This window comes from Camelus ferus, chromosome 7 (assembly GCF_009834535.1).
Source record: "Camelus ferus isolate YT-003-E chromosome 7, BCGSAC_Cfer_1.0, whole genome shotgun sequence".
Classification (NCBI taxonomy): domain Eukaryota; kingdom Metazoa; phylum Chordata; class Mammalia; order Artiodactyla; family Camelidae; genus Camelus; species Camelus ferus.
This window is the reverse complement of record NC_045702.1, coordinates 7024498-7049563: the sequence shown is the minus strand read 5'-3', so window position 1 is coordinate 7049563 and position 25066 is coordinate 7024498. Positions and strand designations below refer to the sequence as shown.

At 45.6% G+C, this 25066-nt stretch overlaps 1 protein-coding gene across 2 annotated transcripts in view; it reads left to right on the top strand.

The window, feature by feature from the left end:
* The window catches only part of CNTNAP2 (contactin associated protein 2), a 347743-nt gene that overhangs the window by 124402 nt on the left and 198275 nt on the right, over positions 1–25066 (top strand). The window contains exon 4 of one of the 2 annotated variants that reach the window (XM_032483274.1): positions 9828–10046. The gene's annotated coding sequence lies outside the window, so the exon portion shown is untranslated. Of the gene's footprint in view, positions 1–9827; positions 10047–21424; positions 21601–25066 lie in introns of those variants that run through there. The other variant, XM_014561544.2, reaches the window with a different exon arrangement.

Here is a 25066-nt window from a genome sequence, read left to right as displayed (position 1 = left end):
GTCTAAAATAGATAAACAACAAGGACCTACTGTAGAGCACAGGGAACGATGTTCGATATCTTATAATAATATAATAGAAAAGAATCTGAAAAGGAATACATATATGTATATATATACACATGTATGTAACCGAATCACTTTGCTGTACACCTGAAACATTGTAAATGAACTATACTTCAATAAAAAAATAAAAATTTTGGGACAAGTTTTTATGTCAACAAATGGGAGCATGGTTTATTTAAAAAAAAAATGGGAAACAGTGTTTCGTTGCCAAGAGCTCCATTTAACCAATGATCCCTTTACTGTTGGGCTTGACTTGTAAAAGGCAGATTTTCACACAATCTGATCTACTGGCTTCCTGTTACTAATTCTCAGCCCGTAATCCCACTACATACGTGCTATTGCTGGTCAAGGCTGACTCACATGCCCGGCAGCAGGCAGCAGGGCAGCGCTCCCGATGGGCGACCTGCTCCCAGGGCTGGGCCATTCACTCATCCTGTTGTCAAACCAACCTGAGGCAAAGGCTGGCAGTTGGCTCAAATCTGCCCACAACTGTTCTCTCAAAGGAGCTCTTTAGACAGAAACCACAGCTCCTTAGTTCATCAGATCATGAAAAAAGTAAACACGCTTGGTACACATTGGCCCTTAAAAAGGTTCTCACATGTTTTGTATGCATCACCTTTCAAGAGGAAAAAAAATTGTTTATGCAGTATAATCAACAGAGTTGTCTTTTCAGCTCTAATAACCAGAAGTAAGGGGAAAGGAGGCATGCTTGATGATGAATCATTGCTGTTATTTAACGTTATCTGTTTCCACAGGAATGCTTTGTTCACGTAGAAGTTGGTTGACACGACCACCAGGGACACTGAAGTGGTTCCCTGCCGTTTTTCAGGGGTGGGCACAGATGACCTCAGGACTCTATTCATTCTCCTACAATGTCATCTGAGCGTTTCTCCTAGAATAGTTTCAGCCCTGAGTTTCTAAGATCCTGTATTTTTAATATTCAACCCTAAGATTCCTCTTTTCTAATACTCATTACTAAGTAGAAGATAAAGAACAAATTTAAGTAATCATAGCTAGAGAAAAACCATTAAGATAATTTAGATCCATTATGTGTCTCTTGCAAAGATTCCAGGGAACTTTTGTAGAAGTCTTTCACACTTTAAGAAAGCTTGTAATTGTAGAAAAAAGTGATTCTCCTACTCTGTCATCTCTCTCTGCGTTCCTATTTAAAATCTCTGCTGAGCCTGTGGCATGGTTTCACTTTTTCTCCACTTTTTTTGCCCAGTATTGCAGATACGGTAGTTGAAATCCATCTGGTGTTGTAATGGAAAACTGAACAGGTCTCTTTTTATATTCTGTGTCCATAGCATGTAGAATACAGAATCTTCATTTGACACTTTTTTTCCTCATTGGAGAGATCTTGTCTGAAGTCATACCAAGCTGGCATTGAAAGACCGTGCTAGATAGGAAATAATTTGCTGTAACACAGAAAGAAACAGTGTCTGTGACATGACCTACAGTCTGGGCTGAGACTCAGTCTGTGGTAACCAGGAAACAAGTCTGTTTTCCTTCCAACAGACTTACTCACAGCTCTCCCCAGCAGGCACGCACCTCCCAAAGCTTTATCCTTTTCTCCCTGGATCTTGCCTTTGGCTTTTATTCGTGATCAGCATCCCCGTAATCACAGCCATCCATAGCTTAGTCACTTGTAAGTTACAGTTAATTCACTGACTGGTATATTGTCTCCTTGTAAACTTCAGCTTGCTCCACGTTAACACCTGTCAGCTTTTTTCTGATTCAAGCTGTCTTAGCACCCAGTTGTATCCCCTTCTTTGGATCTTAAATCCCACACTCCATTCTCCTTGAACTCTCCAGAGCCAGGTATCTGAGCAAACCCGCTCTCCCTGATATCACCTGAAACCAACCCCGTAAATTACCTCTGGTCCCCCAGCAAAGCACACCTCCTCCAGTGAATGCTTCTCATTTTGCCACCCCCCAACCGTGGTCAAGAGAAAAGCTGCTTTGACGTCCATCCCCTCCTGAGTCCGCTCTCCTTTCCATCTCTGGAGAATCACTAGGCATCCAGTTTCATGGTTTCTCTCCTGCAGCGTCTACATTTCCTTCCATCATAAATATTCTAGACCCACAGGCACCATCTGGGACTTTCATTCATTTTTCCAAACTGGCACTCTCTGCCCAGCACACAAGTCTCCGCTGGTTCCAAAACATGGGGGTACTTGTCCCTGACTGAGGACAGGAGCTGTTTCGAGCTACATATCATTTTGGAAAGCTTTTAGTCTTCTTCCTTTTAAAATCATATAGGCCCATTAATATTCAAGAAGTTATTCTCAGAAGGTAGTTAAATGCGTGGAGAAAACTAAAATTAGAAAGGCTTTGCATTTTAAAGACTGCCGTTTTTGCATGGCCAGTAGTAACTCCCTCTGCTTCCTTTTCTCTGTGGATGCCTTTGTTTGTAAAGCTGTTTTTTTAAACCATAATAAAAGGCTTAAAGGCCAAAATACATAAAGAGAAATAGTTCTCATACTCAGGAGGTTATCAAGATACCAGAGGTTTAAAAATGAGTTCATAGCATTGATTCTTAAGCTCCAGGCATCTCCTTGAAGGATTTCCAAAAGACTTCAAATGAATTTTTCCTTGCCAGTGTTCCTATTCAGATGTGTGTAACGCCGAGTTTTGCAGCGTGAATGTGTATATTTGGCTCTAAAAATTTCTATATTCACAAACTAAGACTATCATACAGGAAAAACATTTTTTTTAATTCCCTGCATAATTGGAAAGGCAGTATAGCGCAGTTAGAGAAGCAGAAGTTCAGTGCTTAGTTATAACTGGATGTTAGCCTCTTACAGACTCAGTCTCCTTGTTTAGGTGGTGAGGTGGGCTTGGAAGTCGGTTTTCACTCTTGGAAGTCTTTGTCTTAACATTGTTGGATTCCATCACATACTTCTAAACTGAGATGGTTATTTTTGCAGAGAATTAGACCAGCTGCAAACTTGGAAGGATCACAGCCCGCACAACATTGCTCACACTTCTGACACCATTGCAAGTTCAGAGGCTCCCGAAACTACCCTCAGGGTCGGTGATTCTGTAGAAGGACTCGCAGAACTCACTGCAGGCTGCTCTGTTGATGGGTATGGCTATTCAAGGGAAAGGACCCAGAGGAGAATCAGGCAAGAGCAGGAGCCCAGAGGGCAGAGACCAGGAGAAGTCCCAGGTGCCCGGCCCTCAGGTGTGCCCTTCCTGTGGAGTCATGGACACTTTACTTTCCCAGAACTGATCGTGCCAGTACATGTGGGGTGATGCTCCCCCGAGCCTCAGTGTTCAGGTTCTTTATTTAGGCTGCATTACTTAGGAATGGCCAACTGCCCACAAGGCCTACTTCTGTTTCCAGCCCCTCCAGAGACTAAACTGTGATCCAAACCCCCACCCTACATCACATGTCAGTTCATCTGGGATGGTCAGCCTCCAACCTAAATACTATTGGGAGAGGCCCCACCCCAAGTACTATCTGGTAAGGCCAGTCCCCACCCTAAATCGCATTGTTAGGCTCTCTGGCATGACCCAAGGCTCCCAGGCAGACAGAGATGCCCCTATCGGGCATAACACTCCAGGGCTTTCCATATCCTCTGCCCCAAGCCAAGGGCAAAGTCCAGATCTCTCTTCGGACAAGGTTACTCTCTTTACTACACAGTTTAAGAAGCTTCCTCTTGATGACAGGAAGCAAAAGATTCCTGGGACATTCCTACTAGAACGAACCTCGTCAGTCCTAGTATTCCAGGACCACGTGTGTCGGACTCACCTGGCATTAGCAAAATGCAGGCTCCGTGGTCCTACCCCAACTTACTGAGTCAGAATCTCTGTAAGAGGAGCCTTGGAATGTGCATTCTAAGCATGTTCCTGTAGCAGTTTCTTCTGTAGGCCAACATTCGAGAAATGTAATTATGATCCAAGGTCCTTGTTCCTAACCTTCCTAACTGTAGACTAGAAATAGCATGAGATGTAGAAATGGGAGAAAATTCTGCTTCTGGCTCCACTGCTGAGTTTATCTTGGACAAGCCTTTGTTCCGCAAATGTCATATGTTTGGGAATAACATTTGGCACAGTTTGTTTCAAATAGATACAACTAATGTATCAAGTTCCTAGACTGATAAATATACATTAAGTTACTGTATTCTCTTAGGGAAGATGCTTATAGGCCACAAGATGGCATTCCTTATGTATGCTGGTGTGCTAAGTTATGGATTGCCTTAGGGAAATGCATGGATTTCTTTTTTTCAGACTATCTAGTTAATTATTTGGCCTCCTTGGCAGAAGTGTTCCTATTCATTCATTCATTCATAAATTGTTGAGTGCCTTCTCTATGGCAGGCATTGTTCTAGGGGCTGAGGATATAACAAAAATGAACAAAACAGGAAATGTCTCTGCTTGAATGAGGCCAGGAGCACACGTATATTGTGCCAGATGGTGATACTTGCTATGTGGATCCAAGAAATCAGGATAAAGGGGAAAAGGCAGTTGGGGGTGGGAGAGGGGGCTGCTGTTTAACATAGAATGTTTAGGGAAGGAATTTGTAGTATGAGGGCTGTGGTCACAAAAGTAGAAAAGTAGAAATAGAGTCATTTGGGTAAAGGGGCCAGGAAGCGCTAAGGCTCTGAGTCAAGAATAGTTTCACAAGGTAGTGAAGGAGAAAGCCTTAAGTGATGGGGTTAAAGAAAGACTGAGAAAAACAGACACAGAGAGTATAGGCAGCTCTTTTGAGGAATTTGGCAAGAAAAGGGGGCTGAGAAATGGGATATAAGGTCAAGAGAAGGGTTTTGTAGTGGTGATGGCTGCTAGGATTAGAGACATGTCAGCACGTTGATGCAGATGACCCAGCAGAGAATACACATCTGACGCTGTGGAGGAAAGGGGAGAACTGCTGGAGGGATGTCCCCAGGCAGGTAAGAAGGATGGTCCTCAGTGTCAGGTGGAGGAGCCCTTGCCTTGGACAGGGACACAGATGTTCTCTCTACTGCTTCCTCCTTTTCCTCACCTCTCTGATTCCCACAGTGACCTCATTTTCAGCCTACCTGTGTCTTCTACCCTCTCCTGTGTGTACTTTTGTCTTCTGATGTACTCTTAGCCCTTCTTTCATGAAGAAGGAGAAAGCAGAAAATATGTTAATAACATTCTCCACTGTAGAGTGAGGCTAAATATCTGTTCTGTCTAGTACCACTTTTGTTGTTTGAGTCAAATGAGATTTGGTACAGGGTAGCCCTTTGAAAGCTATCTAGTCTTGAACTTCACTTCAGGATGGAAACAGATCATCATCAAAACTGCAGCCATGTTAGCTGGTCTTCTCAACGTGCTCACTATGTGTACCTTTCATCATCTTTGTAACTATTCTAAATTAAATGACCAGTTTTTTTCTGCTGCTTCCAACTGACACTTTGAGTCCAATATCAGAATGTTAGCTCACCTTCTGGGAGAACTCAGAGCCCAAAGGTCTACTATTCTGGTTGGTTGTTAAATCTGTCACTCAGTACACCAAGCCTGGAGTGATTTGTTGGAGAAAACTTATGGTGAGTTAGCGTGGGAGTGACTAGTGCCACCTGCTGGAACCACACTTGAAGGCAGGGGAAATGTACCAGGAGCTGTCCATAGTTCTGTCCCATTCATTGCTTTCTCACCCAGACGAAGTCATGATCCATATGTAATCAAAGCAGATTTCTGCCCTCTATGCTTTTTTCTAAAGCTCATATGCCACCTTGCACATTTCTCTTGTAATGTCTCTCTTTTCTCCATGTAGTGATCCAATATCTAAAACTACCGCTAAGACTAGCTGTATTTCTTTTAGCATCTCTTGGAAATCAGGTAATAGAAAGCTGGCATTTGACGAGGCCTTAGAGCTCATCTAGTTCAGTGTGTTTCCAAACACATTTTGGGCACATAAACTCTTGGGAACCTGTAGATGTAATTCTCATCTCAGATACCAATAAGCTGAGCCCAAAAAAGGTGACATGGCAAAGTGAAGACCAGAATTCATAAATACCGATTGCTAAATCAGTCCCTATGTCACTTAAGAGGCTTTTAGCTACAATAAAAGTGGCTTTAGCATTAATGGCGATCTCACATTAGAAGTCTTGAGGTGGCTCCAGGAATAACTTAGGAGCTGAACAATGTCCCCTGAGACCCAGATTCATCCCACTGCCCTCCCTGTTTTCCTCAGTGTGTCCGATGCTTATGCAATGGCTCCACCAACACTAGGAACCAACGCCTCCATCCAAGATTGAGGGGCAGAAGAGGGATGACTATCTCTTCTCTTATGAGCTAATAAATTTGTGCCAAAAGGGCTTCTAACGACTCCCCCTCATGTCTTATTGGCCAGGAGAAAATGATATATCCCATCCTACGTGGGTTACTTGCAAGGAGCATGGAATTCTCACGTTCGACTTAGACAAACCCAGATCCTCCCCACCTGGTCCTGGGGTAGAACTATGCATAACTGAGGCATAAAGTTGTATGGAAGCACATAGCTTCCTAGGCAGAATTAGGTGGGCTAGCAAGGAAAAGCCTGGGAGAGTGACTAATTGTCAGGGCAGAATTCTCTGTGAGTCTCTCCCATTTCTGCTTGTCTTCTGAACAAAGAGGCATTGTCAGCTTTGTTCATACCTTTTAAAGGCTATATGTGTAGTAGACAGTCCTGGAAGATAGGATGTCCTCCTCCAGAACAGAGGGTAGAATTGTTTCGTGACCAGAATAATAAAGCTAATGTCTCTTCCCAGGGCAAGAGTTGAGCAGGTTTGCTAACAGCCCCTTTAAAACTCATGGGTTTCCTGAACTCAGGGTTCCTCAGGGGTGATGCAAACTCGCTGCCTACGTGGCATCCGCCCGCTGCTCCACATGGCCCCCATGGACTTGGGGGACCAGAGAAACCCAGGAGGGCTGAGGCCCTGCTGCCTGTTACACCCTGAAGAATAAAGTGCTTTGTCCCCGGCCCGGGAGTCTGCTGTCTTCTGCCAGCATCTCTGAAACTATGGCAGGATAACTTGTCAGTTTGCAAGAAAGAAAATCCCAGGTGCTTCCCAGTTCCTGACACTAACAGAAAGGCAGCCATTAGTGTTTGCTACAGTGTCCTTTCTAATAAGCTAGGGTAGAAGCATCCCATTCTCAAATACTTATTTCTGGAAATAAGAATAGTCTCAATAATTCAGAAATGCCTTTTCCACAGGCAGGAGTGGGGCAACCCCTTGGTCTCCAATTAGAGACCCACATTAAGTCAGGGTGTTGTCACTGGCTCTGGTGTCTTTCCTGCCGCCTCCGTTTTATTCGCTGGCTGACTCTCTCTGTAATTATCTCTTTTAAAATGTCAGTTCCTCTCGCCCAGAAGACCAAGAGCAGTCAGCCACAAACTGAACTTTAGAAGCTTTTAAAACATGCTTGCCATTTGCCTGGGAGATGGGATTGCTCAAAGGCAGTGAATGACTGAGGAAACGGAACCCTTTCCTTCAGTCTCGTCAGGGGCCTCACAGCCCCCTTCCTCGGGAAGCACCAGGAGGGAGGTGGCAGTTGCTGAAATTGTGAACATTTCTTCCGCAGAGCCTGGGCGGAGGCTCTGGGAGGAGGAGTCTGCTCTAGGAGCCCCTCAGCCTTGAGTCCCTGTTACTGCCCCCAGTTGGGGTGAGAGGACTGAGCGACAGCAAGACCCCGGAGGCCTCCTTTCCTTCTCTAGAGGGAAGTATTGATTTCAAGAAGACTACAGTCCAGAGGCAGAAACAGGGACTCTAGAGTGACAAGCAGAGAAGAAAATATGAATAGTCCCTGTTAACTGCAGGTCCTCGGAATTTCTCCAAATGGTCACAATTTAAAGACCCGAACAAAAATTCCTCATAGCAGGAGGAGAGGAGAGGAAATTAGAGCAGCATTAATCCCTCCCAGTCAAACCTTAGGGTTAAACTCAATTTATCCCTAAATTGTGTTTCCCTGATGGCTGTTGATGCCTTTAAAATGAAACAATCTTTCCTCCTTAGCTCAGGACGCCTTGTTCTCTGGCTATTCTGACAATTTACATTTAAAAATGCATCTGCTAAAACACAGCGCTGCAAGAACAGAACAGATTCCATCTTAAAACTGAGGCACTTTTTCCCCACTGACCACACCAGAAATTCAGGGAAAGGTCATTCAATCCGTGAAGTCATAGGATCATTGACTCATATTCTGATCATCCTTCCACTGAAACCTTGACCACACAATGACCCCTGAAGGTAGTAGCTCCTAATTTGGAGAAGATATTTTACCAGAGCACATGTGCAATCACCACAGGTGTTAAAATGAAAGTTCTCTTTCTAATGATGTAAAGGATCAAAATTCCTTGGTACAATTAGATTGATTAAATTGAGCTCTGCGTCTAATGTCCCTGTAGCTCAATAAAGTTAATGCAGCTTTCAGAGGGTCCTGACCCAGCGGCGGGGAACAGTCTAGGGTCCTGAGAGAATCGGGCCCACTGCGGTTTTTAAATTAGAAGTTTGATTGCTTGCAAAGCATCGAAAAATGGTACCAGTCCAAAGGAGCTGAATTTTTCATTATCCTAGAGGGGAAAAAAAAGACAGATATTTGGTCAAACTGCTTAGAGATTAGGCAGAGGTGTATTGGGAGATGGAGGGGCTGAATCTCTTTCTAAGCTAAGTGAGCAAATCCGGTAGTGGGGGATGTCTTTAATGTCGGAAGGAATTCACCAAGCTAAGGAGCTGGGACCCATGTGCCTGTTCCATGTTACACTGCCTCTCTTGCCAATCACAAGAAAAATATACACGTGTTTATGAAACATTGGGTGGTCACTGAGGAACTTAAAACCTAAAAGGTGAAGGAAGAAAGCTACTTACAACTGGAGTTACCAAAGCAACTGTTTAATCCAGTTTTGCATTGTTGAAAGGTGATTTATTAAAGAAGGATGTTGATGGGGAGATCTGTGAGAAAAAGACGATCTGTGGTCAGTGCTGGATGGTAGGCTATGAGAAGGAGCCGACATCCCAGATGGGGCATAGCCAAGGCTTACAGCAAACGATTCGGGTAAGGGGTTATTCCGCAGGAATCTGGAGCTACATTTTGCACAGGCACAGCAGTCCAAAAAAGATATGTGTCATCCTCATCGTCTCCACAATTCGTAGCTCCCTAACTTTCAGTTGGAACTTCAAGGATTTGATTAAGGGAATAGAATTTCATGAATTCCCCCCAAAGCAGTAGCTCTCAACTCTAGCTATATATTAATATTTTCCAGGGAGCTGTTTAAAAAAATACCAGTGGCTATCCCAGACCAACTGAATCAGATCCCCTAGCGATGGAGCTGGACTCAGGTGTTTTGTAAAGCTCTCAGGTGACTCTAAGGGGCAGCCAAGGCTGCAAGTCGCACCCTAGGAGCTCCTGAAGAGTCACGTTGCACGTAGAGTCAAAAGATCTCAGGCTCTGAAATCTGACGAGCCTGGTTCAGATCCTGATTCATTAAATCTTAGACACTCGACTTGTGTTAAGAGTGCTCCAATCTTCAGTTTGTTATTTGAGAAGCGGCAATGATGGTAGCTTCTTGATAAAGTAAGGAAATGAGTGTATACGTGGCCCCCAATCTGAGTTTATTCTCCACCCCTCGGTTGTTAACATTTAGCAATGGATTGATGTTTTATCCTTCCTCAAATGATTTGCATTGAACCTTTGCAGCAAACGACGAGCTTAGATTACTTTTCCCTCCAGGCTTTGTTTTTCCTCTAGAATTCACTGCTGTTTGGTATTTGGAGGGAATATTCACGCACCTTTAATTCCTTCTGCTCTTCCAGCTGCCACGGAAGTGTCCTTTTCATTTGATGTCGGAAATGGGCCAGTGGAGATTGTGGTCAGGTCGCCCTCCCCGCTCAACGATGACCAGTGGCACCGGGTCACGGCGGAGAGGAATGTCAAGCAGGCCAGCCTGCAGGTGGACCGGCTGCCCCGGCAGGTCCGCAAGGCCCCCACGGAGGGCCACACCCGCCTGGAGCTCTATAGTCAGCTGTTTGTTGGTAAGTGATGGAACGGCTATGGGGACTTCTCTGTTGGTTGTGATAACTTACCCAATGGAAAAAATAAAGCAGCCTACAGAGGGTTCCAATAGAGATTTTTACAAAAGTAAGTGTCTTTGCCTTTGGCGGCCTCTTCTAAGACATAACGGAACCAGGAAGAGGACTCAGGAGCCCCAAATCTGGTTCCTTCTCTGTATTCTGGAGCTCGCGGCCCTTGTGCACAAAATCAGAGGGTGGGCTAGGTCATCTCTGAGGTCTCTGATCTGTACGGTTTTAGGTTTGTGGTTTTAGAACTGCATAAAATTCCTTAATGATTGAGAGCACTTTGTAACTGTACAAAGGCAGAAAGGAAGGAAGGGAGGGAAAGGATTGGGCTCCCTAAGTTCATGTTCACTTGAAATAAGTAGAAATCCATTCCTCTCTCTGCCCAGCCTCAAGGTTCAAGGCAGAGGAAGATTTAGACTTCCCCTTACACAGCATCTTTCCACATGGGCAAGAGATCAGCACCAAAGAGAAATGGAAACAGAGCAAAAAGTTAAACATTGGAGGCAGACCCAGCCTCACAGTCTAGTCTTTGCTTACGACACATTCGTACTGAACCTAACGTTCCTTTCCATCAATACCTGTTTCCATGGCTAGTTAAATTTTGTTTTCCAGAATACTAATATTTTAGGAAATTAGCTCTTTTTTTCCTACATTGGATGAGAAAAGGAAGCAAGCTCAAAGGAATCTGTGGCAGTTGTCGCACCTTAGACCTCCCCTCTCTGAGCGCGGGGGTGAAGTCATCCAGTCAGTTGGCGGCAGTGATCTCAGATGGAGCAAAACCAGACATAAGCTGGCCGCTGGCTCCACCCGGTGGGGGTGAGAGTCCCCTCAGTGTCTTCTGTAAATGGGATGCTTTAAGAACATTAGAAAGTCACAAAAAGGCAAGTAATGTTAGGCAGCCGCTCCTTTGGTGCGATGTGGGCAAACTACAAAAGTGTTTGCTCAGTGAGTTGGCTTCGGAAGTAAGACTGACTTGACAACAAACCACGAGAGCCAGGAGCCAGGAACAGATTTTGAAATCAAATACTGATGCCTCCACTCCAGCTAGAACTCAGCCCCTTCCAATCCTCCCCTCCAGTTAGAGTTCTCAGAACTACATGTTGCTTTTTCATTGTTTTTATTAAACATCAGGTCCGCTGATTCCCGCTGAATACTGTGAGCAAATCTCACTTTATCAAAACGTGTTGCCCTGATTACCCAGAATAAGTTTCTTCCTAAATCCTGTTTATCCCAGGCATGCTGGTTAGATTCTACTTAGTTTTCATTGTAACAAGTGATCTAATTGACCCAGGTTCTCGTTTTTCTGAGATATCCCTGGATGCAGAGGTCCAATTTTACTTTTATCCCTTTCTGTCTACTGAATAGGTTGTTTCCAAGAATTTGGGAGACCAATTAAGTTGTAAATTGAAAAGGGGTTAGGTGAGCATTTGTTACGGTCTTGGAAAGAATCTTGATTCTCCTAAACAAGATGACCCAGGAACAGCTTATAAAATGGAAGCGGAGAGGGCTGAGGGCTGAGTTCCACAGAACACCTAAATTTAAGGGACAGGCAGAAAAATAGCATCTCAGGAAGAAGAATGAAGAGAACAAGCAAGAAAAGCTAAGAGAGGGGCTGTCACGGGAGGAGGGAGTTTCACGAAACTGTTCGCTTGTTATTGACAAATAATCTCAAGTGTCAGGCGTAAAATGAAGCTAGGAAGATGCTCTTTGACTTTAGTAGTTGTGAAACCACTGGTGACCTTGAGGAGAGCGAGGCTTCGGAACTGGGGGCTGACGTGATGAGTCAGCGACTTCCTTTCACTTGATGAAAAAGAGTAAGCCTCCTGTCCCAGTGTCTAATTTCCCATTATCTGAGATGTGGGCATGAGGCATATCTCCCAGACACAAGCTATTTGAGCCAGTATGAAAAACATTGTTCTTTAATAGATGTCTACCCCAGGGGAAGCGGAGAGGGGGGCTTGTTTCCAGGAAAAGAAAAAAACAAGTTCAACAGCTATGAAATCCTGCGGCCAGTCATCCCAAGACTGTTCAGCAGGGATTCAGGCAACCAGGAGATTGTTCCCAGTTCAACTTTAATAACACGTCCTACCACTTTTCCTCTTCAAGTCTCTTTTTTCGTCTAATAAAGGAGTTGGCTTAGTTGTCCCCAAACTTTCCTTCTTCCAGCTTGAACCATTTATGATTGTGTGTTTAGAAGTGGTTGAAAGAGGTCTGAGCTGCCAAGAGATGACCCTTCCCAGTGTCGTGTGGCTAACAGTGTGGGCTACGAATCCCACCTCTGCCACTTGCCAGCTGAGAGACCACTGACACATTACTTTATATTTCTGGCAAATAGGCATACAATTTCTGCATGTCAGGAGGAGATGTGATAGGGTCCCCGGCACAGAGCCAGTGCTCACTGAAGATGAGGTCTTTCTCTACCTTTTCCTTCACCTATTAGGCCCTTAGCTTTCTTCTTCCTCCATGTAATAGTCACCCCCTCCTATAGAACTCACTTCCAACGGTCTCATTTCTTCCTTCCTGAAATACTGACCCGACATTGGATCACTTCCGCCTACGAGCCTGGAAGGAGAATTCATGTGCTACATGCCCCTTGACATCCAAAATCATTCCGACATCACCCCGCTCACCTGCCACGGCAGCCGCAGAGCAGCATGCGAGGGCCCAGGGATTTTCTCACCAAGAAAGCGAGTGAGTGTCCATCTGAAAACACTGCCCAGCATCACTGCCCACTGCAGAGACAGAGCTGCCCGAGAGCTCCGTGGGGTCCTGGAGAAGGAAGGGCTCATACTTCACTTAGAGCTATAACAGAACGGAAGTCTTTCTTGGCTTTGCACCCAGAGCGGACTCCAAGGAAGGCCACCCTCTGCCCACCGCCCACGTCAGCAAGGCCAGGCTCACGTCTCCTCCGCCAAAGTCACTGAGAAAGACGGAAGGTAGCGTCTTACATAAGATCAAATTAGAAGCTGCCAGCTAAAGAAGGTTCACACAGGTCTTCTGGAAGTTATGAGAATCCAGCTATGATTCTGGTTTAGTTAGAAAGTATCAAGTAAATTTTTAAATGCAAAGTGACATGGGGAGAAAACAGCAGTTGCCGGTATTTGTCTGAAAAGCACAGGAAGCTTTGTCGTGTCTTTGGTCCAGCATGAGCGACTAGCAGGAGATGAGTTCCCGGCCAGCCAGGTAGAGGCCAGTCAACCACAGGTGCTCAGACCTGCATCCACGGGCCAGATTGCTCTCCGTGCATGGAGAAGAGCAGACATGCTCGAGGTCATTATCTAAGCACGAACAAGGCCAGGCTGCCTTGAGCCAAAGCCCTCTTTGGCACAGAGACATGCCAGGGAGATGGGAGTCCTGGCAGCTGAAGCAGCAGCAGCAGGGCTGGGAGGGAGCCGGGGTCTGCTGGGCCCTCGGCCTGGAGCCCGGCGGCCAGCCCCGGGCTGGGCAGTGTGAGCCGCAGGAGAGAAGCGAGCCGGCCCTTCGGGGCAGGGGGCAGGGTGCAGCACAGGCCAGAGCGTGCAGCTGTGCTCGGAGGCGCTTACGGAAGAGGTCAGCCTTCAGGAGAGCTGGAGGCCACCTCAGACAGCTTCAGGGAGAAGTCAGTCCCCGAAGTGGCTCCTTGAACGAGAAGGTCCAGTCATCTTAACTAATGACAAATGTCCAGGCTCAGCTCACTTGGCTCTGACCTCTTCTGAAATCCCTCTGGAGGATAATGGAGGCCAACCCTTTTGTGCAAGATGGAGCCCAAAAGAGGCTGGAGAATCATCCTCCCCGCTTCAGGGCCTTCTGTGCTGCGTGGGAGGCCTGCTTGGCTTCGATGGGAGAAGCAGGGTCTTCAGAAGGACTCAGCCACGCCTGGGAGCAGGGGAGCCTGCAGCCTGCTGGTCCTCTGGCAGGTTGTCGATCAGGAAAGTTTTTCTCCTGAGCGGCAGCTTGAGTTTCTGGCAGAGCTGAGGTTTAGTAGATGGACTGGTAGGTGCATGTGCACTCGCGTGCCGTGACCACTCTCTGCGCTACCCTTGGCTCACAGCTCCAGACACCTGCCCACTTCCCCAAACTCAACAGCATAACTTGCTCGATCAGCTGCTCCTTGTGCACTCAGTGTTCTAGAATCATAAGTGGGTAATTCCAAGGCCATCTGAAACACAAGATCGTCAAGAGAGTGAAGAGAAAAACCAACATTTGTATGCAAGGCAGAAAGATGGAATTCCCATCATGAAGTGCATTCAAATCTGTGTGTGAATAAAATGGTTCTTTCTAGTATTCAAAACCTTAGGATAAAAAATATACAATCCGATTTGCAGGAGTTAAAGCACAGGAAACACGTTCCTTGTTCCCATTTCCCGCAGACCTGAGTCCGTAACAGCAACACACGTGCGGGCTAAGATGTCCTGAGGGCAACTTCGGGGGCAAGGGCTTCACGTGCTTTATTTGCCTCATTTAATCCACACGAGAGCTGTATGAAGTAGCTGCTATTGCTGCTTCCTGTTTCTTTTCGCAGGAAAGAAACTAAAACTAAAGATGAGTTAACAGCCCGAGGTCAGGCAGCTAGTGAGAGACCAGAGCTGGGGTTTGATCCCAGACAGTCTGATTCGAGAGACTTAACCATTCGTCTTGTCAAAGTAAAAATTGTACCAAAGTTAAACAGGCAAGGAAGACTTCATTCAAGGCCACTGCAGGGGGGGAGAGAGGCCAGAACTCAGGGTGAGCTCAGCTCTGCTGAAGGAGAGGGCACGGAGCTGCTTCTCCATTAAACAACTTGGAGCAAGTTGCCCGCCCTGAGGACTTAAGGCTCCTACCCTCCCACAGAACCCAGGAGACAGAGGCAGAAACTCCCTGAATGTTTATCTTTCAAGATCATGGCCCCCAGGTCCTTGAGGAAAAAAAAAAAATCCTGGATTGTGAAACTGGCAAAAGAGTTTTCGAAAGATACACATCTCGAAGGAGCAGAGACAGAATTTAAGAAAATGCTCGAAGAATAGGGAAGTCAGGAGTCTAGGGTCAGAAGAAACATGTCTAAAGTTTGGTCAAGCTGAAGGAAACATTGAAGCCATCTTGATTGTCTGTACCAGGGTCCCTCATCTGGGGGGCCTCATGTGTGGCCCACCAGGTATTTGGGAAAGTGCGATGGCTTTAGGAGGCCACCTTCAGCTCCAGGCTGCAGGCAAAGCTGCCCACAAGGCACAGAAAAATCCACCCCTACAAAGGTGTGCACACCCTATGAGGACACACTGCTCTCAGTTACGGAGCCTGCGGTGGGAGACTAGGAGGTCAGGCGGCCGAGTCGGCCCTGGCAGGTGTTCTGTGGATTACAAGTCTCAGACGCAAAGATCAAGGCAGGCCAGGCGGGGCTCCCTGTCTGACACGCACACAAAGGGCTCGGATTAACAAGAGAGTTTTATGCAGAAGCAGTCATGGTGCCCAGAAATAAGCTGTTTTTCTTTTTAGCTCTTTTGGTAAACCCTTTACAGAGGTTGTCAGAGTCGCCGCGGGTCTCTCTAGAACTGTGTCTAGAACACATGTTTTGGGCCTTCTCTCCGTGACGTCTCAGCAGCATCCCACGTGCCCTCCTTCTTGAAATACTCTTCTGTCTTGGATTCCGTGGCATGTGCTCGCCAGCTTTCCCTCTACCACCCTGGCCGCGACTTGAGTCTCTCCTGTGAGTTCTCTCCCTCTCCGTGACCATTAAATGTTGGAGTGTCATAGAGCCTTCCTCGCCTCCGGCCACACATTTCTCTGAGTGCCTTTGTCCAGTCCAAGGGCTTTCAGTACTGTTTATGTACCAATGAAATTGAAATCTCCAAACCTCACTTTTCCCGGGAACTCTGCACCCACTTACACAACTGTCTACCCGGCATCTCAACTTGGACGTTTAATGGGCATCACAGGGGAAGCACGGCAGGGAGGAGCTCCTGATGCCTGACCCAGATCTGCTCTTCCACCAACCTTCCCATCTCGATCAGTGACATCACCATCCACCCATTCTTGCTTGAGCCCAAACTTTGGCATTCCCCTTGATTTCTTCTCTTTCCCTCATCCCTGCCCATCAGTAGTAAGTCCTGTGACTCCATCTCCAGACTGTGCCCCCGATGCAGCCACTGTGGTCTCCTGCCATGGGTCACATTCTAGTCAAAGCCACAGGTGTTTCTTGCTTGGACCATTGTAACTAGTCTCCTAACTGGTCTGTGGTCTTGGTGTGTTTCTTGAACACACCAAGCCAGTTCCTCTTTAGAGTATTTCTACTAGCTGTTCCCTCTGCCTGAAACATCTCCCCAGATACTGACAAGGCTGGCTCCTTCTTTTCCTTTTTTTCCTTTTTTAATTGAAGTACAGTTGACTTACAATATTGCATTAGTTTCAAGTTCATAGCATAGTGATTCACTATTTCTATGAATTATACTTCCTTTAAAGTTATTACAAAATAATGGCTCTATTTCCCTGTGCTGTACAACATACCCTTGTTGCTTATTTATTTTATACATAGAAGCTGTGTCTCTTAATCCCCTACCCCTATTTCTCCCCTACCTCCCCCTACTGGTAAGCACTAGTTCACTCTCTGTATCTATCTGTTTCTGTTTTGTTATATGCATTCGTTTTATCTTTTAGTCTCCACATAAAAGAGATAACATAGAGTATTTTTTTTCTCCGTCTGTTTTTCACTAAACATGATGTTCTCTAGGTCCATCCACATTATTGCAAATGGCAGAACTTCATTCTTTGTTATGTCCACGTAATATTCCATCGGGTATATATACCACAACTTCTTTATCCATTTGTCTGCTGATGGGCATTTAGGATACTTCCAGTGTCTTGAAGGCTGGCTTCACCTTGTCATTCAGTCTCAGCTCTACTCTTCCTCAGAGAGGCCTTTAACCACTCAGTCTAACACAGCCGGTCATTTACCATTTTACATTCTCCTTAGAACTTGTGACGTTGTCGTTGATTTGTGTGTGTCCTCTGCTAGAAGGTGAGCTACATGACAACAGGGATCTTCAGTAATGCTGTGATGGTTGCCCAGGGAACTTGCCGAGTGAGCAACAGGATGAATGAATAAGTGAATTCTATTTTTTGTTACTTCTCTGAGTTAACAGCCATATTGTCATCTTTGGAAACTTCTTTTTCATTAGGTACCACAGACTGAAATCCAGCATGACAGAAGCCTTAAAAAAAAAAAGAGTCACAGAGAAATTCATATTATGAAAGGCAGCATCTCAGATCAGTCTGGGCCCTCAAGATCGTTTTCAGTCTCCCTCTCTCAGCTCGAGGTCTTCCCATTTTGTCAGTAGCCAAGATGATAGTTGGGACCCTAATGCAAAGAGTTTCTGCCCCAACCCTTACAGCTGGTCCCCTGATTCTCTCCCAAACGGAGATAGGGAGTGACGTCATAATTAGGAACCACTGCCATAGGTGAAATAGTAAAATAAAATGATGTGCTAGGTAACATTAAAAAAAGTCACTAGATGAAATCAGCAAACTATCTACAAAGCAAAAGTGCGAATACAGAAGCTGCCGCTGTTCAAGGACTGCCAGCACAGTTACTCTTTTCTTAACACGACCACCTTTCACCAGGCTCCGCAGTGAAGCCACGTGCGAGGCATCCGCTCTCTTCTCAATAGAAGTACCCCCGCCCTGCCGACCTCACAGGCAGAGGGCGCCCTTCCACACTGATAGTCACCATGTGTTTTCCCACCCTTTGCCTTTTCGCGGTCACAACTAATTAACTGTCGCAATTCCAGCTGTCTATCTTACAGTTAGAGTTTAACATATAAAGTAAGTTATGATAGATACATTTTTTACCTTCCTTGCCTGTGCTCCCAACACAATCAAATTGACGATGTACTTTTAACCTCCTTCGAACCTTCCAAAGGTGGTCTGCTAAGTAGGTGTTGAGCTACTGAGGCAGAGGTTACGTGTTTAGAAACAAGAGAGATTTTGCAGTCAGGTGCTCTACCACTGAGCTCGACCCACTTTAGAGAGAGATTTTGAACCTAAGAAAACCACCAAACCTATTGTTCGCCTTCTGCGTAAAACAGCTCACGTGCCACAAAAACAAAACAAACGCCGTGGTCTTTTGTTCCAGTCTTCTCATGACAGTTGGCATGGTCTGATCCAGAGAAGGCACTTTAATGTAAAGGCACCAATTTTGAAATCAGTATGGAAAAAAAGTTTTTAAATATATTTATCAAATAATTTCTCATATGAATTTTTTATCCTTTCAGCAAGGACTGGACTAAACTTCATGCTAATAAATGGTAACTGTCACTCAGAAAAAGATTGTAATAAAGAAATGGGGATCGGTGACACAGCTTTGAGGAAGGAGCGGATACTTACAGCCCCACCGTGCCTCCTGTGATACACCAGAGCGAGAAAAGCCATCCACTTTTTCTAGTTTAAATTAACAGAGTTGTTTCCCACCCAGCGCTGCATTTTAACCTCTTTTCTTTCACCAGCATCGTTTTCAAGGTCCCCTGGTGTGCAGGACTGTGTGGGACACACTCTTCATTTCATGGTCCTGTTGTCACATCCTGGCAGTGTTCCTCATTCATTTTAATTTCACTTTATTATTTTTCATCTGTTTTGCACCATTCCCAATTCTACTCTCTCCCCATCGCGGGCACCCACTTGAATGCATTTCCAGCCCCACCGTCTATATATTTGTTCAAAAGATGTCTGTGTTATGGAAAATTAATAGTATTGCCTTTCATGTGTCATTATTTATATAAATAGTTTTGTACTAAAAATCTCATTGTGTTTCTTACTCTTTCACTCGGCCTTATGTTTTTAAGATGTATTTGTGTAGCTCTGTGAATACTATGTGTAGTTTCATTCATTATGTGTATATCCACGCTTTATTCCATCCCCTAGTGATGAAAGCCCGAAGTTTCCCCGAACTCTCTGCTACCGCAAATCACTGAATAGTGAATATATCTGTGTGTGTCCCGGTTATCTGGGTGAGGTTTTCTCGTGTGTGTGCACATGTGTTTGTGTGTGTCCTGCAGAATTACTGAGTCACAGGGTCTGTGCATTACTTCATTTCACTAAGTACTGCTTGTCTGATCAGATCCTGAGGGTAAAACCTCAAACTTTCTGGCTTGAATTACCTGTTTCTGTCAATAGCTCTGTCCTTGGTAGCTCTGTAATTACTCGAGGCTGTTTCGTTAGCTAGATGTGTTCATGATCTTTGTGATTTATGGTCCCTTATGCAAACATGTCATTTCCATCTCTATTCCTTCTGATGTTTTTCATCTCACAATTTTATTTCTGCTCTTAAAACTACTTTGTAATTCTTCTTGTTGTTAATATCAGCCTGGTGTTTTTATATGGGTGTTTGGATCCTTTTATTTAAATGTGTCTCTTAGATTGCATAACGCTGAGTCTTTTAAAAATCTAATTCGAGCATCCCTGTCTTTTTATTCACTTGTTGTAACTACTGTTATATTAGGGTATATTTTCTGCCGTCTTACCCTGTGATTTCGATTTACTATGTTTTCTTCATTTGCTCACCTCACCGTCCCCCCAATCTACTTTCCCCTGGTGAAATTGAATATTATTCTCCTGATTTGAAAGTTGTACGTGCTACATTCATTCCTCCGGCAGCTATGCCTAACTTCTTAAGACTCACACTTAGGCTTTTTTTTTCTCTGTCATCCACAAAAACAAATCGATACCTCTGTTCTCCTGAATAAGAGACCAAGAACACTCTGATCTCCTTCCCACCTCACTTCCTGCTGCACTGATGTTATCTGAGTTTTCATTGCAGAATCTTATGAATATGCTTATTTTTCACTGCTTATCAGAAAGCATGACTATTTACTCTTATTTCCTGAATCTTACCTCCTCTTGGATTCATTTTGCTTTTTACTTAAGAGCAATTTTTTTTCTAAAACTTCATAGGTGAGTCCTCCTGAGACCTCACATGCCTACAGACATTGCCACTGCTTCCCAACTTTCAATCAACACTGAGGGTACCAGTCCTTTGTCTTTTATAGGCAATATTGCTCCCAAGAAGTTAGATGTGACATTCTTAATCCTGAACCTGTCCTTCTTTGCCTTTAATATTTTTGCCCTTTTTTAACACCTGTATTGTGGTATGATTCCTGTACAGTAAACTACACATATTTCAGATGTACAATTTGATGAATTTTGATAGATATGTACACCTTTGATAGATATGAAACCGCCCTTAATATTTATTAACTTCACTTTTATGCAGCAGTTCTTAACCTTTTGGGGGCCACTTTGGTAAAATCTATGTCTGTCTTCTCAGAGTGATGTCTTATATGAATAAAAGATACAGAATTACAAGAGAAACCAGCACGTTTATCAAAGTATTAAAAACAGCAGATTTGTTTTACAGTGGTAATATCTGTGCTTTGTTACTAGCACTTCACATAGCAAGACCTAGCATTGGGTCTCATAACAACTCGTAACTCATGATTTCAAATTCATCATGATCATAAATGATAACTTCAAAAAAATCTACAAGATAGAAAATATGTGATTTTTCTCTTCTCTCAACTGACACATAAGCTGCTAATGCTGCTGTGATTTTTTTCTGCATTCCTCATTGAAGCAGACGCTAATTTTCTCTTAGAGGTTAGTGAAAACGAACACATGGGGTTTTTGCCATCCGTGTTCTCAGGCTTCCTGACTCCTGTGTGAAAACGACTGTGGATCTGCGGTTCGGTAGGAACCACGACTGCAGGTGTAGGAAGGGCAGTTTCTTCTGATCTACCCCGTTCAGCACTTCATTTTGAAGTCTTAGTTTGCTTATTCTAGAAAATTCTGAGTCATGATTTCTTCAAAGAGCTCCTTCCTGAGTCGCTCTTTTTTCTCCTGAGGTTATTGTTGTGTAAGTGTTGGCATTTCATCTACCCTCCAACTCTTTTCTTTCAGACCTTTAATGTCACTGTCCTTTCCTGTTGCCTTTGAGGAGGGTTTATTGACCCAATATTCCAGACCCCTGAAATGCTCTTCGGCCATCACAGGTTTTTCATCCTCACAATCTCCAGCCACTTCTTCACGATACTTTGTCCTCACCCCCACGTTTCCAAGATCATGAAGGTATCGTGATGCTCAGTTTGCTGCTCCTTCATGTCAGCACCGCGATTAAGGGGGTCCGTTGGGTTCTTTTTCCCGTTTTCCGCTCCCGTGGTTCTGCTCTCCCCGTCCAGGCGGTGGCGCTGTCCTCCCTCAGAGGCCCCACCACATCTCGGGAGCGTGAGTTCGCGTCGTTCCCGCGAGATGAGCGGGGCGTGCTCTGCGTTGTCTACCCTGAGCCGGGAAGCGCGGGCTCGGGCTCGGGGAAAGCCGAGGGTGCGCGGAGCCGCCAGTCCGTCCCCCACCCCCTCAGCCCTTCCTGTTCCCGCCTGCTCTGCGCACCCCTCCCGTCCCCACACACAGCAAGAAGGCCTCCTTCCCACCCAGACGGGCGGGGCCGCCGTCTTCTGCCGTGGGTGACTCTTGAACCAAGGATGTGTCTTCACCTGCTGAGGCTACTCTCTCACTAGTAAGTATCTCGAATACGACACTGAAAGGCCTGTCTCAGAAATAACCAAGTCAAGTAGGCGTTTGCTGTTTTCTCATTTGCCTTGACTACGGTATTATTTAACATTTGTAACCACGCCCTCCTGCAACCCTGACCTCACAGCACCCCCGCGGTGCGGTCCTCAGGCTCTCTGCCAGCTCCTGGCTCCTCCCCTCTCATCTCCATCCCGACGCCTCACTTCTTTTTCTACCCTCTCCTGTCTTAGGAGGCTCATGCAGCCTGGGAGGTTGGGGATCAGAGCTATGCGGAGCCCTCCCAGATCCACAGATCCAGCCTTGATCTGAGACTAGCGTTTGCAAATGCTCGTTTGAAGTCTGGAGTCTGAGAGTGAGAGAGCGAGGTGACGGGGTGGATCACACGTCTGATTCTTGGCTCTGAATGAAAAGGGACTAGATAACAGTTGTTTAAAAAATAAAGACGTTTAAAGACAAAATAAAGAGAACAAGAGGGAGAGAAGACATGAGATATGTTAAAATCTGCAGAAAGAAGATGCTAATTTTGCTGCAAAGATGAGCAGGACTCTCCCGCGGGACACATCATGAGCAGTAACATACAAATATTTGTAAAAGAAATATGTAGACTGGTAAGCCGATGTATTTGAAATCTGGATTTGTGCTGAAGTTTAATAAAGTGACTATTAATAATTTAAGATTTGGACCTGGCTAGGTAGTCTCTGTCAGTCCCCACTTCTGTGAGGGACTTGAAATTGTAAGACCCACGTCCCACTGAACCACAGTCCTCTGAAACAGCGCTGGCAGACTAAGCGTGAAGAGATGATCAACCTGCCTCCATCCAGGAGCCACGCTCATAACGGCGCTGGTTTTAAGATGCAGTATTAAGCTTTTGTACCAAGAAGAAATAGGACTTCAAGGATAGCACCAAAGAAGCATCTCCTCTTTGTGGCCTAGAGACCAGTTTGGGTGACCCTGTGTCCACATCTCTGGCTCCAGACTCCTTTATTTTCCTCTTTCAGCTTCAGCCATCCCGGGACAGTACCCTGCCAAGCGGTGAATGACTCCTCTCAGACAGTATCATTCTGTCAGCATTTTCCACCCCTCAGCACAGCAATGCCTAGAAACGTGTTGGAAGTCGAAGAGTCTCATGATACAAGCCCCAGAATCAAGATGTACAGGCTTCAGAGCCAGAAAGCCTAGGAGTGAATTACGGCCTCTTACTAGCTGTGTAACACTGGGCAAGTCAACTTTCTTGGTCTCCGTCTCCTCACCTGTAAAGTGGGGATGGTAATAATATTTATCTCTGAGAGTGAAGACAAAAATGCAAAGATTGAAACAGTACCTGGCACGGCTAGCATTCAGTTAATATTAGTTTCTGAAATAGCTAAGTTTTATCAGGCTTGCCCTGCCACCATAGCCTTCGGATTATGTTCAGACCTCCTGGCATCGTCCCCATCACAGAACAAGTCTCAATTAGACGCATATGAGAGCCCTCCACTACTAGAAACCCAGTATGTCCTCAGTCTCTATTTTGAAGTTTTCTTCCAGTTTGAATATTTTGGATTCACATATTCTGCATGTCCTCTACTCTGAGGGCGTAAGAAATTCATCAAGTGATAATGAACTGAAGAAAAGAATCCATCCTGTTGAATGATGCTATGAATGAGAACTCATGAGCATTATCTGAAAGGCAATCCTCCGAAGCCCAGCTCTCTGAGTACGGATAAAGGTTTTCATATATGCTGTCTAATATCTGGCTGACAGAGGCATCCCTGGTCCATACTTGTCAGTCATGCAGCTCTGCACTAAGTAATGTGGTCCCACATCTTTTAACTCCCTCCACCACTGAGGCATCTGGGCCATTCTGAGGCAGTCAGCCTAACCAGATAACTGGGGTTTTATTTTACACACCTGTACTGACTCCATGGGGATTTTCTGTGGGTTCAAGTTGACAGTCAAGACCTAAGAGACAATGGTCACATACAGAACACAGCATCTGCTGCTCGAGGAGGCCCAGCCCGTCCCAGTCCGTAGCTGCTCTTGCCCCCTCACCTACACGGGCCAGGAGTGACTGCCGTGGAGAAGAGCCAAGGTCTGAGTGTGTCACCTGGACACAGAGGTCGCAGCTCTGTTTCCCACCAATCTGTTACGCCAGCCGGTCGTGGGTTCCCTGCCTCCATGCCAGCTCCCAGCTCCCCGCAATCCAGCTACAGCCCCCACAGCAGACAAGAGAAAGAAAACCCCCATCCCAATCCTGAACCTCTCAAGGAAACTGTGCGTTTAAGAGATGGACTTCAAGGTCATTCTCTCAGACAGGCCTGGACTGGCCCACTGCTTAACGTTGACCCTTCACTATTAGTCAGCTCAGGCTGCTGTAACAAACATCACAGATGGGGAAGCTTAACCCACAGAAATGTATTTCTCGCAGTTTTGGAGGCTGGAAGTCCAGGATCAGGGTGCCGGCAGGGTTGGTTTCTCCTAAGTTCTCTCTCCTTGGCTTGCAGACCAGTTCCTTCACACTGTGTCCTCATGTGGCCATTCTCCTGTGTGCACACATCCCTGGCATCTCTTCCTCTCCTTACAAAGGACATCAGTCATATAGGATTAGGGTCCCACCCCTATGACCTCATTTAATCTTAATTGCCTCTTTAAAGGTCCTATCTCCAAATACAGTCACACTGGGGGTTAGAGCTTCAACATACGAATTTGGGGGTGTCACAGTGCATTCCATTACACTCATGCTACCTCTGGTACCATATTTGTGTACACTCATCTTAGCCATATTTAATTTCCAACTCTGTGCTTCTGTAGAATTTTGTTTGTACTGAATAACGGTAATAATAGTGATGAACAGCTACCATTAACTGAGCATTAGTACGGAGGGGGTTTTATCACCTGTTATTCATATGACCCTGCGAAGTGCGTGTTTTTATGCCAGTTTCATACGTAAAAAGCCCAAGGCCCAGGGAGGAGCTGGGAAGACCAGGGCAGGAGCAGCAAAGCCGGCTCACGGACGCAGATCTTTGTGGCCACAGTGCAGGCTCCCCTATGTCAGGCTGTGCCTGGCTCCACAGTGTGGCTATTTGTGATTCTATTTCTGTTAACCTGTGGGCAAGAAGTATGTCTCCTCCATCTTTTTAGGAGTGCCTTTCTTCGCGCCTTATGCACGTGACCCGATTGGTGGCTTTGCTTTTCTGAGCACCTGGAGGCAGCCCCCGTCCCCCGCCAGGTGGGCGGTGCCCCTTGCCTTTGTCTCCCCGGAGATGTGCATGTGGATACTCTGTCGGTTTCTCAGTGGTGTAGGGAGTGGGGGGAGTCTCTCCCAAGGGCTCTGTTTAAAATCAGAACCTGCTTCCCACCCCACCCCCACTCCCAATCCCACTGAACCCAGGCTGACTCCTAACACGTGATATACTTAACTTACTGAGTTTATTGTTAAATTTTTCTCTCCCTCGGCAAGAATATAAGCTCTA